Source organism: Lemur catta, chromosome 16, assembly GCF_020740605.2.
Source record: "Lemur catta isolate mLemCat1 chromosome 16, mLemCat1.pri, whole genome shotgun sequence".
Taxonomy (NCBI): Eukaryota; Metazoa; Chordata; class Mammalia; order Primates; family Lemuridae; genus Lemur; species Lemur catta.
In genome coordinates, this window is record NC_059143.1 from 53,252,367 (window position 1) to 53,265,770 (window position 13,404).

Genomic DNA, 13,404 nt, shown 5'->3' on the forward strand with positions numbered 1-13,404 from the left:
ATCAAGGAAACATTAGGTCATAGTCTGGGACTGTTTCAGTTATTTCTTTCTTGGTGTTTTGGTGACGTTCAGTTTACATTCAGAAACATGCGTCCCGTGGTTATTCCATTTAGTGTCTTCCTCCAGACCCCACGTCTGCGTCACCCCACCCTCCCGCCGCATCAGCTGTCAGCATCCAGGTGTGTTCAGCTGTGAGAGTCGCTGCTCGTCCACCTGAGCTTACGAGCACCTGTCCTGATTTGGGTCATCTTCTTTCAGCTCCACCAGCCTCAGGGCACAGGGCCCGTTGGTGCACCAAAGCTCGCCGAATGTCCCCACGTGGCAGGTGACAGTCCAGGTGCCCAGCATCCCTTACAGGGATGATGACACACATTCTCTGCCCTCTCGTAGCTCTGGCAAACTCACTGCTTGTGTTCGGTTTCCAGGTGCAGAGAAGCAAAGGCACATTTTCCCTCCTAAAACCTCATTCACGCCAACGTTCATTCCTCCAGCCAACGTTTGCTGCTAGGTGTTTGGTGTTCAGCTAAGCATTAGGAAACAATACAGGTAAAACTCTCAAAGATTAAGCTACGATTTAGAAAGGATAAAAACGGACTGGTTAGAGTTCAGAGTGGTGGGGCTGGGAGAGGTACACGGGCTGGGGCACACGGAGCTTTCGAGGTCTAGGAAAGGGGCCCGGAGAGAGGTGATCATCACATGGTTTGGTTATGAGTCCTCAATTAAAATGCATCCAGACTGAGTTGGCTGTGAAATCAGCCTTAATATCAATATTTTATGGGATGAACTTTACACTCTGAATGACAGTCCCCACATCCAGGGGCGGGTGCTGGGCGAGCTGCTTCCGTGTGGGCGTCACTCTTGCCATCAAGAACATGGCGTGACTTCCAACTCCACCTTATTCCTTGTTCACAAAGGAATGAAGGCCCCTTTCTCTGTCACTTGTTTATTTTTCTGGATGACCTAATGTATTTATTTTTTATTGCTGCGTAACAAGTCACCCCTTACTCTGTGGCTATAAACACAGACTCGTCTATCTGTAGGTGGGAAGGCAGGGCCTGTGTGTGGGGCTCCCAGCCTGGGGCCACGGCGCTGGCCTTGCTGCGACCCTTCCTGGGGCTCGGGGGCCTCTTCCGAGCTTTGGCCCAGTTCAGTCGCTTGTGATGTTGGACCCATGTTCTCCCCAAAAAGAGGCCACCCCCAGGCCCTCCACAACACGGCAGTTTGCCTCTGCGAGGCCGCAGGTGGGAGAACGTCTCTGTGGATTCCAGTCTCCTTTAAGGGCTCCCTGAGTGGGTCAGGCCCGTGAGGGATGATTTCCTTTTGATTAACTCAAAGTTGACGGCCGTAAGTCCTTGGTCACATCTGCAAAATCCTGTCCCCTTTGCCAAATAAGGGAACTTACTCATGGGAGCAACATCCCAGTCACAGTCCTCAGTCCTGGGTGTGTGACCACGGGGATTACATGCGGTCAGTACCCGGGGTGGGGCCATCACGCCCTGGTAGAAGCCCCTTCCACACCCCACAGAGCCCCGACGGCCGAGCTCCCCTGGTGCGTGAGAGGAAGTCCAGTGCCCCCCATGGCTCTCATGACGTCCCCGGTCGTTTGCCCCTCTCTGCCGCCCCCCCACCCCTCCCAGCCCCTCGAGGTGCTTGAGACACTGTAACCTGGCTTTAGCCCATGGTAAGTGCTCAGCGAACAGGAGCTATAATTATTTGCAAAAATGACGCTGACATTCTGTGCTGGTGCCACTGATGATCTGTGGCAGTAAGGGTCCCATCGAAAGTTGGGTTGTCCCTGTGAGCAGAGACATCAGTCGGGTCAGGAAGCCAAAGGGGAGGCCGCCGTGGGCTGTATCGAAGGCTGAAAATCAGCGTCAAGAGAAAAGTCACCGAGCTGCACCACATCCCACAGCTGCGGCTGGCCTTCAGCGTGGGGAAGGTCCTGTTGGCCACGGCGATTTGAGGACAAGGGGAGAGTAACACGTTTCCAAAATAAGCTTTGGAGAGACAGTCGATCAGCTTGCATGGGACGGTGGGAGTCCCCACGGAGCTCCGCGTCCCTACGCCGCCCTGCGCAGACCGGCCGGCTGCTGTCGCCTCCAAGACGAGCCCCTCACAGCCCCGCTCCGAAAGGAGTGGTTGGTTCAGTGTTAGGATTTCTGCCAGTGGAGAACTGGCAATAACGAGCTTCTCTTTGTTAAGACACTGATTTTTGTCAAGATATTTAAAAAAGTGTTTGCGTGGGGGAGACCGAGGTGGGAACCTGCGAGGAGGACGCTTCTGCGCCGGGAGGGGCGTGGGGAGGATCTCAGCCTCAGCAGAAGCTTCCTGCAGCTTCTTTCTGTTCCGTGGCTGGTGTTTTGATTAGCCTGTGCTTTAGGCTATCATTAGCGTCTTTTGGGGGAAAGTATTCAGTCCATAAATATGAAAATAAGCCCATAATTGACCCTTGGGCTGAATTTGTTTCCATTAGATTTTGCCATGAAAACGGCACCTATTTGTAGCGCTGTGAGGCAGGCTGATGGTGTCCTCGCCTGGTGACAAAGACCCGCCTGGCAGGGCTGCCCATCAGGAAGGAGAGAGGGCGGGAGGGAGGGAGGGGAGAGGGATGAGCCTTTTTTTTCCCCCCAGTTGAAAGCACAATTGGATACAACTGAGAAGTGCCTGCTGAGTGTATGCCCTTAATGCTAATTAATCTGTGGAGGAGCCAGTCACCAAGCCCTACCCAGTGTGGTCAGGGTCCCCCTAGACACACCTGGGGCAGGTGGGGAAGGTTAATGTCCTGGAGTCCCCAGCTGATGGAGGATGCAAAATAACAAAACAGGGGTGCCGAGGCCCGGCTGGCGCTGTGCTGGTGCAGGGCGTGTTCTCTGCAGAGGGGGACTTGCCTGTCCCCAGCCTTCCCGGAAAGGCTCCGCACCACGGCGCGGCCCGGCCTGGTGTGCGATGTTCCAGCTGTTGTCTCGGCTTGCAGCCACAGCTGTGGAGTTCTGCTGCACAACCGAAAGGCTTTATTTTTTTTCTTCCCTTTTTAATTTTGCTCTTTCAGGAATTCCCACCACTGACTGCAGAGAACATATGGCATTCAATTGCATTAGGATCATTTGTGCACTTAGCTAGAATGGGGCGCACAGCGAGGAAGAAACAATCACTTCAAGGCACGGGGTGCAGAGCGTCTGAGGCCTGGAGTTCAGACGTACCCTTCCCCAAACAGATCAACCGTGGTTCAAAGCCGGTAGGGAAGCTGCTTGGAGAAGATTGAACCCGCCGGGAGTCTGCGCTCCTGAATGCGTGAGGGCCCCACCGAAGCAGCCTCTCCTGAGAGCAGCGGGATGGGAGTTGCACAGACCGCCACCCCGCCATGCCCCAAATATGCCTCTGCTTCATACGTCACGGCATAGATTTCCTTCCAGTTCTTTCTACCAGGAAAAAAAATGCAGAAGAGGATTTCTTTAGGACAAGAGGAACATTCCTGTTTTTTTTTTCTTTTTTCCAAACCCAATCTCCCCTCTCTTCCCTCTCTCAGGATCTCCCGAACCATCTTTACATGTGAATGTTTTGTTCTGCATCAAAAATGCTGCCTTGGTAAACTCTTTAACTCCAACCCACTGGTGCTGAAAATCCTTTTAGAGCAGTGTCTGAAATGGATGTCCCTCAGACTACGAACCTGTGTAGTGATATGTGAACCAAGCAAGTGTTCCCTGCCCAGTGTTTTTGAGAAAGGCCGGGCTACACACAGCTAAACAGACTTCTTTAGGGCAGGATTCAGTACAGGCTGTGACTTTCCAAGAGTGCACGTGGTTTATAATATTTCACAAAATTTTGCTTATTTGTTTTGTGGTAAAATATAATAGCATAAAATGTACCACTTAACCATTTTTAAATATGCAGTTCAGTGGTATTAAACACATTCACAATGTTGCACAACCATCACCACTATCCATTTCCATAACTTTTTCATCTTCCCAAACATGAACTGCACCCATAAACAACACCTCCCCTCGTCCCCATCTTCCTAGCCCCTAGAATCCACCATTCTACTTCCTGTCTCTGTGGATTTGACTTTGCTAGGTACCTTTGTCCTCTTAAGTGACTGGCTTATTTCACTAGCAAAATGCCCTCAAGGTTCAGCCACGGGGCAGCATGAGTCAGAATTCCCTTCCTTTTTAAGGCTGATTGATACTCCATTGTGTGTATACAGCATGCTTTGTTTATCCATTTTTCCATCGATGGACATTTGGGTTGTTTCTCTCATTGGGCTGTTGTGAATAATGCTGTTATGAACATTGGTGTACAAGCATCCATTTGAGTCCTTGCTTTTAATGTTTTGGGGAAGATACCTAGAAGTGGAATTGCTGGATTATCTGGTAATACTGTTTAACTTTTTGAGGAACTGCCAAACTTTTCCACAGTGGCTGCACAATTTTTCATTCTCATTTAGCAATGTACAAGGATTTCAAGTTCTCCACATCCTTATAAGTACTTGCTATTTTTCACTGTTTTTGATAACAGCCATCAAATGGGTGTGAAGTGGGGCTGGGCACAGGGCGGGCACGGTGGCTCACGCCTGTAATCCTAGCCCTCTGGGAGGCTGAGGCGGGTGGATCACTTGAGGTCAGGAGTTCAAGACCAGCCTGAGCGAGACCCTGTGTCTACTAAAAAAATAGAAATAAATTATCTGGACAACTAAAAATATATAGAGAAAAAATTAGCCGGGCATGGTGGCGCATGCCTGTAATCCCAGCTACTCAGGAGGCTGAGGCAGTAGGATCGCGTACGCCCAGGAGTTTGAGGTTGCTGTGAGCTAGGCTGATGCCACGGCACTCACTCTAGCCAGGGCAACAAAGTGAGACTCTGTCTCAAAAAAAAAAAAAAAAAAAAAAAAATGGGTGTGAAGTGGTACATCGTTATGGTTTTCCTTTGCATTTACCTCATGACTAGTGATGTTGAGAGTCTTTTCATATATTTCTTGGCCATTTGTGTATTTTCTTTGAAGAAATGTCTATTCATGTTCTTTGCCCATTTTTTGAGTTGGGTTGTTTGGTTTCTTTGATGTTGAGTTGTGGGAGTTCTTTATATATTCTGGATATTCATTGCTTATCAGGTCTGATTTGTGAATATTTTCTTTCATTCTGTGAATTGTCTATTCACTCTCTTGAGAGTGTTCATTGATGCACAAAAGTTTTTAATTTTGATGAAGTCCAATTTATCTAGTTTTTCTTTTGCTACCTGTGCGTTTAGTGTAATATCTAAGAATCATTGCTAAATCCAATATCATAAAATTTTTCCTCCATGTTCTTCTAAGAGCTTTATGGTTTTGACTCTTATGTTTAGCTCTGTGATCCATTTTGAGTTAATTTTACATATGGTGAAAGGTAGGGGTTATTCTTTTGCGGGTAGATACCACTGATACTAGTACCATTTGTTGAAGAGACTGTCTTTTCCTCATTGAGTGGTCTTGGAGTCCTTGTTAAAAATTATTTCACCATATATTCAAGAACTTATTTCTGGGTTTTGTATTCAATTCCATTGGTCTATATATCTACAGGACAATACTACACTGTTTTGATAACAGTAGCTCTGTAGTAAGCTTTGAAATCAGGAACAAAAGTCCTCTAACTCTGTCCTTCTTTTTTCAAAATTGTTCTGCCTATCCTCCAATTTTTTGATTATTAATGGTCTTTTTATGCTGGCCTTATCACCATCTTTCAGATAAAACACTTCATAGAACCACAGTTTGGGCAACTTTTCTTCAAACTATGCTTTTTTCTGCTTAGGTATAATTTGTCTGTTCAAAGTTCTTAAGAAAACTGTTTACCTGCTTTCATTCAAGTTACACGTAAAAAATGATGGTACAGACTGTTGAAATGTAGGTAAGTTGAACTTTATTCTTATCTCTGAAAACTCATCACTATGTAAAAAGTTGAGTCTCTTGTCAACCTTGGGTCAAGTGATTTAACTTTTCTGTGCCTTCCTGCCCCCAGTTGTGAGGCTGGATGGCAGTCTGTTCAGGATGTTGTGACAACTAATGAAACAGAATCTGTAAAATGCCTTGAATACTTTGAGAGAAAAGTGTCATGAACATTAAAGGAAAAGTACTATCACAACTCCTGAATCAGTGCAAACATAAATTTTCCCAGATGATTTTATGGGATATTGCAGATGGCCCATTCCATTTTCTAGAAATCCTGAGATTACCTGAAATCTAGGACAAGCACTCTTACTATATTATGAAATTTTGTTATGAAAAAGTACCATCTAAAGAAAATCAAGCATGAATTGCTTATACTGCAATCTAGACACTGAGAATTCCAGGGCAAGTCTAGGCTACAGGGCTGAGGTGTGGAAGAGTATGTCATCTTTTTTTAAGTCAACTTGGATACCTAGCTCCTTAATATTTTAATTTTTTAAAGTTATACATGCACACACACACACATACACACACACATAATTTTAAAAAGCAAATGTTCCATAAGGCTTATTATGGAGGAAAAAACTGTCCCTTGATCAGTCCTCCAGTTTCCTCATCCCAATGACAATGATTTTAAATTCCTACTATAAATGGAAGCGTTGCTACCTTACTCATGCCTCTCTTCCCTTCCCATCACATCTATGTGTTCCTTGCCACCATTCTCCCAAGGGAGTTGCATGGTTTGATCAGGAGTCCATTTTCACACTCCTATGATTTGGACAATATTATTTACAGCTGAGCCATATAGTGTACCAGAATCGCCCTTCTTTTCTTGTACATTTTTTCATCTTTTTGGTATATATGGTATATATACACACACATTTGGTTTAAATTTCTACATTCTTGATTTGACCCAAAAGGATTTGGTACAGCTCCCTCTGCAGTGTCTTTCCCGGGACACCTGCCCCACCAGCTGCCCTACCTGCCCCAGCCACGCAGGCCCAACCCGAGATGCTGCCCTCTACCCCCACCCCTAGAGGTTCAGTTCCCTTTATTGCTTCATAAATGACTTTTACTATTGGTCTGATTGATTCTGGAGTCTGGATTGAAATAAAATCCATACAAGGCAATTGATTGATATGGCCCTTAAATATCTTTTAATCCATATAGTGTCCTTTCCCCTGCACCTTTTTGTTTTCTTTGCAAGTGTTCAATGAGGAAACTGGGTAGTTTGTCCTTAGAGTTTCCTGCAGTCTGGATTTTGTGATTGTATCCCCATGGTGTCCTCTGATGGGTTACTTTGTCACTTGTAGTTCCTGTGACTGGGTAGATGGATTCAGAGTCTGAATAAGATTGAAGGTTTTTTTATGCCTATGAAAGGAAATATATAGTCTGTCTTTTTCTGTTTGCATAAAAATCTGTGATTGCTTCTTCAAGAGACTTTCAAATAATTGTTCTTATTTCAGATCTGCTTTCACACCCACCTCTGGGGAGTCCTGGCTGGTTGGTGGGGGGTGGTCTGTGTTGCAACTTAGCCAGCTCCAGGCTGTCTCCACCACTGGCTCACGCCAGTGTTCTTGGGTCTGCTAAGTCCATTGTCATTGTCCCTTCTGTGTCACAGCTTCCTATGTTCTGCTGCTGACGTCTCTCCCTTCTCTTTGTCCTGGTGGGCTATGGATCTCCCCTTTGTTATTTCACTGCCCTCCTCCTGCACTGGCGTGGTTTCAGTAGGGAGCAGGTGTGAGTATGTGGGCTCAGCCACCGTCTTTACTAGGAGCTGGTGCTGCTGCTTCTCCATCGGAGTTCCTCGAGCCACGCTGCTCAGCACCTCCCGAAGCGCCGAGAACATCTGGGCAGATGTGCCCGAGGCGGCACCCTCTTTCCGCCAGCCCTGCCTTTGGCTGCTCAGACTGGGGTCGCCTCCCTCCCTGCCAGGAGCTCATGCAGCACCTGGAAGAAGCCATCTTCAATGCTGCCTCGCAGTTTACAGAGAATTCTATTTTCTCTTCAGTGGCCACCGTCTACTTTCCGGTCCCTTTGTACAAGTCTCTAGTTCTCTTGATTTTTTCCCAGCCAACCATTTAAGGATTATAGACCTTTTCCTGGCAAATTCATAGGGTTTTTTTCCTACATCTAATCATGACTGTAACCCTAACCCTGACCCTAACCAGGGCACGTGGCCAAGGGTTTTCCCATTTACGGTTTACTTGGGCATTGCGTTCACTTATCTGTCGTTCTCTCTCCTAGAAGCCTTTATATACAAGTAAGCTTTGCGCTGAATCATCATGTTGATGCTAATTTTGGAGACAGTGAAATATTTCTCGATCTTGACACGTGTCATCAGAGCAGTCATTCGTGCTTTGCCGGTAGAGGTTGGGCTCTGGTCGTAGGTTCTCCAACCAACCTGATTTCTCTCATTCACCGATTTCATATATGGTCAAGTTCCACTGGAGTTAACACCCCCAAACACTGATAAGAAATGTTTTATTTAGTTTGTTGGTAATTTGTATTTCCTTCTGCCTTAACTGTGCAATCTTAGCAATACTATGCAAGCGTTTGTCATTATAAAGTTTCCATAAAGTTCTTCTGCTAAAAGTTCCCCCAAGATTTAGAAAGTAAACACACTATCAACTGGTATCAGAAAATCTCACACTCTCAAGTGGAAAAGGCTAACAGAGTGTCCTCCTCTCTAGTGTACTGTTGCTGTATAAGACTTCCATAATTAAGGTTAGAACCCAGCTTGAATTTTCAGTACTTTTCCACCTTTTCTTTAAGAGAATTGATCTAAAGTGTCATTGGGAAAAGAAATATAGAAAGACTACTAGAATAATTTTCTTCCAGGAATGTGGGAATGGGGGATTAGAGATATTTAGGATTTACACACACACACACACACACACACACGATTTATTGTCAACAAGAGGCACTGAGTGAGATGTTAACACAATTTCTATTAACAGTAATGAGAATTGTGTAAGTGAGTCTCCGTTCATGGCACTGGAAATTTACCCCTTAGGGTCCACATAAATTTGAGCTGTTGACCATGTGAAATGTTCTTTTGTGGGCAATAAGGCATCGAGAAGCAGCTACATGTTTTCCTAAACCTGGCCACCCACCAGGATACGCCTGCGTAACCCTTCAGCTTTTCTTCCTGGAATCCAAATACAGTGTACACCTTGCTGACGGGGTACAGGCGACACTACAGCTCTCCTCCACCTTGCTGCAAGAGCCATGGAACAGCTGCATTTTTTTTTGGGAAATCTGACCCTGACACTATAATTTCCTGCTTTTGGGGGTTTTGATTAGAAATCTTCAAGTTAATATAGAACATGAATTCTACTCCTCTATTTCTATACTTGTTGCAGCATTTACAGAATAGTGTTTGAAAATGAAGCTTCTCACTACAGGTAAACAGTCTTTCTTCCCCACACCCAACTCCAATACACACGTGTGCGCACACACACAAACACACACACACACACACACACACACACACACACACACACACACACACACTGGCCAATTGTTGGGTGGAGTGCTGGTCTTAGGGATTTCTTCCCTTTCTTTAGTTTATGTAAATGCAGAGTTACACCATTTAATTTCTAATATATAATATATATATAATGGAATATTATTCAGCCATCAAAAGAACTGAATCGTGTCATTTGCAGCGGCAGGGGTGAGGCTGGAGGGTGTTAGGCTGAGGGAAATAGCAAGTAGCTCACGCTCTGGGCTCTACGGCAGCCAGCGTGGGAGTGAGTGGGGAGTAGAACGGGGGTGACCAGGGCTGGGGACCGGCAGAGATTTGTCACCAGGCACAAAGTTATGGTAGTAGGAGAAATAAGTTCCGTGTTCCACTGCACCGTGGGGTGACTATGGCTACGATATTGTATTATGGGATATATTTCAAGGGAACTAGAAGTGAGGATTTTCATGTTCACAGCACAAAGGAACGATGAGGTGATGGATATGCTAAACACCCGGATTTTTACACATTATATACATGTATCAAAACACCACATTGAGCCCTGTAAATCTATGTACAATTATTATGCATCTATTAAAACAAAATAAAAAAAGATTTTAAAAATATCTAAAAAACGCAAGTATCAGCAATAGGCAGCAGCTCCATGGTGTTTCCCAGCCCACCACAGCATCCCTGTCATGGTGACCCACCTCACCTACTGCTGTGGTCTCAATGTGTCCCCCAAGGTTCATGTGTTGCAAAGGCAATCCCCGATGCAGCGGTGTTGGGAGGGGGCCCTTTGGGGACCGGTGTCGTCCTGAGGGCTCCATCCCACGAATGGATCAGTGTCACTGTGAAAGGGCTGGGGGGCGGTCCTCTCTCCTGCTCTTCTTCCCTGAGAGGACACCGTGCTCCTCCCCTCCGAAGGACGCGGCATCAAGGTGCCCTCTGGGACCTGGAGAGCAGCCCCCGTGGGACACTAACCTGCTGGCACCTTGATCTTGGACTTCCCAGCCTCTGGAACAGGGAGAAATACATTTCTGTTCGTTATAAATTATCCAGCCTGTGGCACTCCGCTTTGTAGCACAAAATGGGACCATGTACCTATGCAGTGATTCAGGGCACTTCCTCCCTAAACAGAGTTCACCCAAACACAGCACCTCGCTTTGGCTTTGGAGACTTTGCTTCTTAATCAATATTTAACAGGTAATTATTAATCAACAGAGACTATTGTTAGTTGTAAGTGTTTTGACCCCAGTTTGTGCATCTGTGCAGCAGGGGCCGTGGTGTTCGTGCACATATGTCTGGCTCGTGCTGGGGCCTCTGTACACGTGTGAGAGAAGAAAGAATGGCCACTGTCACCAATGTAATGTCACCCAGATGCTCTTACCATGTTCCGAGAGCCCAGAACCAAAGGCTGAGTTGACGCTGGCCCCAGAAGCCACATTGCAACCAGTTTCTTGGTGGCATACATTTTCGCGTGCAGGTGGAATCCTTGTCTACTTGCCCTCACTGCGTGCGCAAGTCTCCTAAGCAGGGAGTGACTGCCAGGTGCTTCTGGGATTGTGGTCCCCTCCTTGAGCGGGACACGTCCTCCGTCATTCTCCCCCGTCTGTGCGGGAAGAGAGGTTTGGGGCCTCGGTGGTTTTGATGAACTTAACATAAAGACTTCAGGATCTCAAACCAAATTTGGCTTAATTCCAGTTTAAGGTATTTCGTACTATTTGTTTAGTGTAGTTTGATTTGCAAATTTTACTTTAGAAAAGGAAGAAAAGAGGGATAGTAACTGACTCAGTTTAACCTTTCTCAGACCGTTTGGTCAGAAGTGACATTGTTGTCTTATCTGTCGTAGACGTGAGGGAATGGAACCCGGGTGGGGGTCAGACAGCCATGGACTCCCCAGACCCGCTGGGGGTGGCACTCCAGAGCTGTCCCCGAATGGTGGCAGATGTCCACTCTCCAACGATGACATTTCTTCCCACCCTGTTATGTGGCCTAGGATCGGAAGGTCTGGTTCTTCGAGTTCTTCAAATAAAACAAACAAATAAGAGTTGAGAGGGAAACAACAGGCTGTTTCCCCTCGGTTTTAGGCACTGGGCCTTCCCTGGTCCAGTGGGGAAAGGCCCCTTCCTGTCCCTCCTCGCTGGCTGGATCTCCGTGTCACCGAGCAAGGCCAGAGGCGGGCACCAGCCACATCCAACAAGTCTGTAAACTCCTGTCGGCAGGGCTTTACATTTTTTAATTTATTTTTTAACAGCTTTATTGAGGTTTGAATTACCAAACAAACCTGCCCCTACTTAATGCGTATTTGATGAGTCTGGACGCACTGGAGCACCCACGGTACCATCGCCAGTCAAGGGACGAGTGACAGCCACACACCCAGAGTTTCTCCCTCTCTCTCTGTGGGAAGAACACAACGTGAGATCAGCCCTCTTCAGCTCTGAGTGCACAATACCGTACTATTTTATCAGTCTCCAGTATGCCCTCAAACAGACTTAGTTTTCTAAAATCTGTTCTTGAAATATTTTTTATTAATATTAGTAGGAAAAAAACGATTCAGTAGGGTTTATGGTGGAACCCTATAAATAAATCTTCCGACTGGCACGCCCCAGCTACTCAGTTAGCCTGAGGAGGCAGCCGCTGTTAGCAATTTCTGGCGTAGCCTAAATAGGCTCCTACGATCTTGCAGACATCCCGCCCCCCCCCCCAAAACAGGCCCGAAACGCCCCCACCTGCGCGCGGCCGCTCTCCCGGGCGCAGCTGAGAAGAGTCGCAGCAGGCAGCTGGGCTCTGCAGGCCCGGTTCTCCCGACGGGCAAATGACACGTCACCCGCGTGTGCCGCAGGCTGCAGGCCACTGTGCTCGGCCGCCGAAAGGCTCCTGTACGTCCCTTAACAGCCCTGCGAGCTACGGGCCGTGCACAGCCCTGCGACAGATGAGAGACGGCACGGGCCCAGAGCTGCGCGGGAGAGTCCACCGCCTCTACCTGGCCCTGGCTCCAAGTACGTCCTCGCAGGAATATCGCGGGGGCTCCAGAGTAGATCAGGTAGCTCATGCCAGCTGGTAGGTACTGCCAGCGCCTGTGTGGACAGTGGCTTTGAAGTAATCCTTCTATTTTGACTGAAAAAAATTTCATATTAATGTGATGCCTTATATTCATGGTCTAGCTCTGCGTGGAGCTTTAAGACTTAATTGAATTGGAGGTCTCAGAAGAAATGGCCAATCGCGGAAGGCGAGCCCAATTTCAGGGAAGTGACAGTTCCGGGGGATGGCAGCTGACGTGGCCTGATTCCACTTCCGCTCGGGGCTGCGGCCGAGGGGCCCGGGTGCTGCTCTGTGCCTGTAACTCCACTGCTGTCACGCCCCGGGTCACCCTCTCACTAGCCTCGCGTCTGTAGAAAGAGAGTGAGAGAATTTCTCATTATTTGGCTTAAATTCAAACAAAATTGTCCTATCTGCTGTCAGAACAGAGACTGCCTTGGCTGTGTGACTTTTGCGAGGTGGAGACACGCTGGCTTGGTGTGAAGACAGCAGGTCTTGGGGAATGACGTGAGTCCCATTCTCCACAGACTCTCTACAAACAAGTAAGTCCAAACGGGGCAAGCCGCACAAATCAGTTACAGAATAGCCTGTGTTCTTCCATGTGATATTTTAAAAACAGAACGGGGTCTTTTAGGGGCTCTTCTCAAGCACACCTGGGCATGAGGAATTGCAGGCGGTTCTTTGTAGCTGCTATATCAGAATTCTTTCGCCATCAATCCATGTGTTGACTCCCCCTGAATTCTGTTGGAGTAATTAATTTTTAAGTTGGGTTTTGGACTACTGCATTATAAATGTGTCCATCCATCCATCCATCCTTCCATCCATCCGTTTATAATCAAATAATCACACGGCTAGATGGGTAATTATGTGAGTGATGAATGTTACCAAGGAGAGAGGCAGCACGCTGCCGTGGGAGCCGACGCAGGGCACTCTGTGAGGTCTCCCTGAGGAGGCGACGATTGAGTTGAGATTTGGGGTCGAGAAG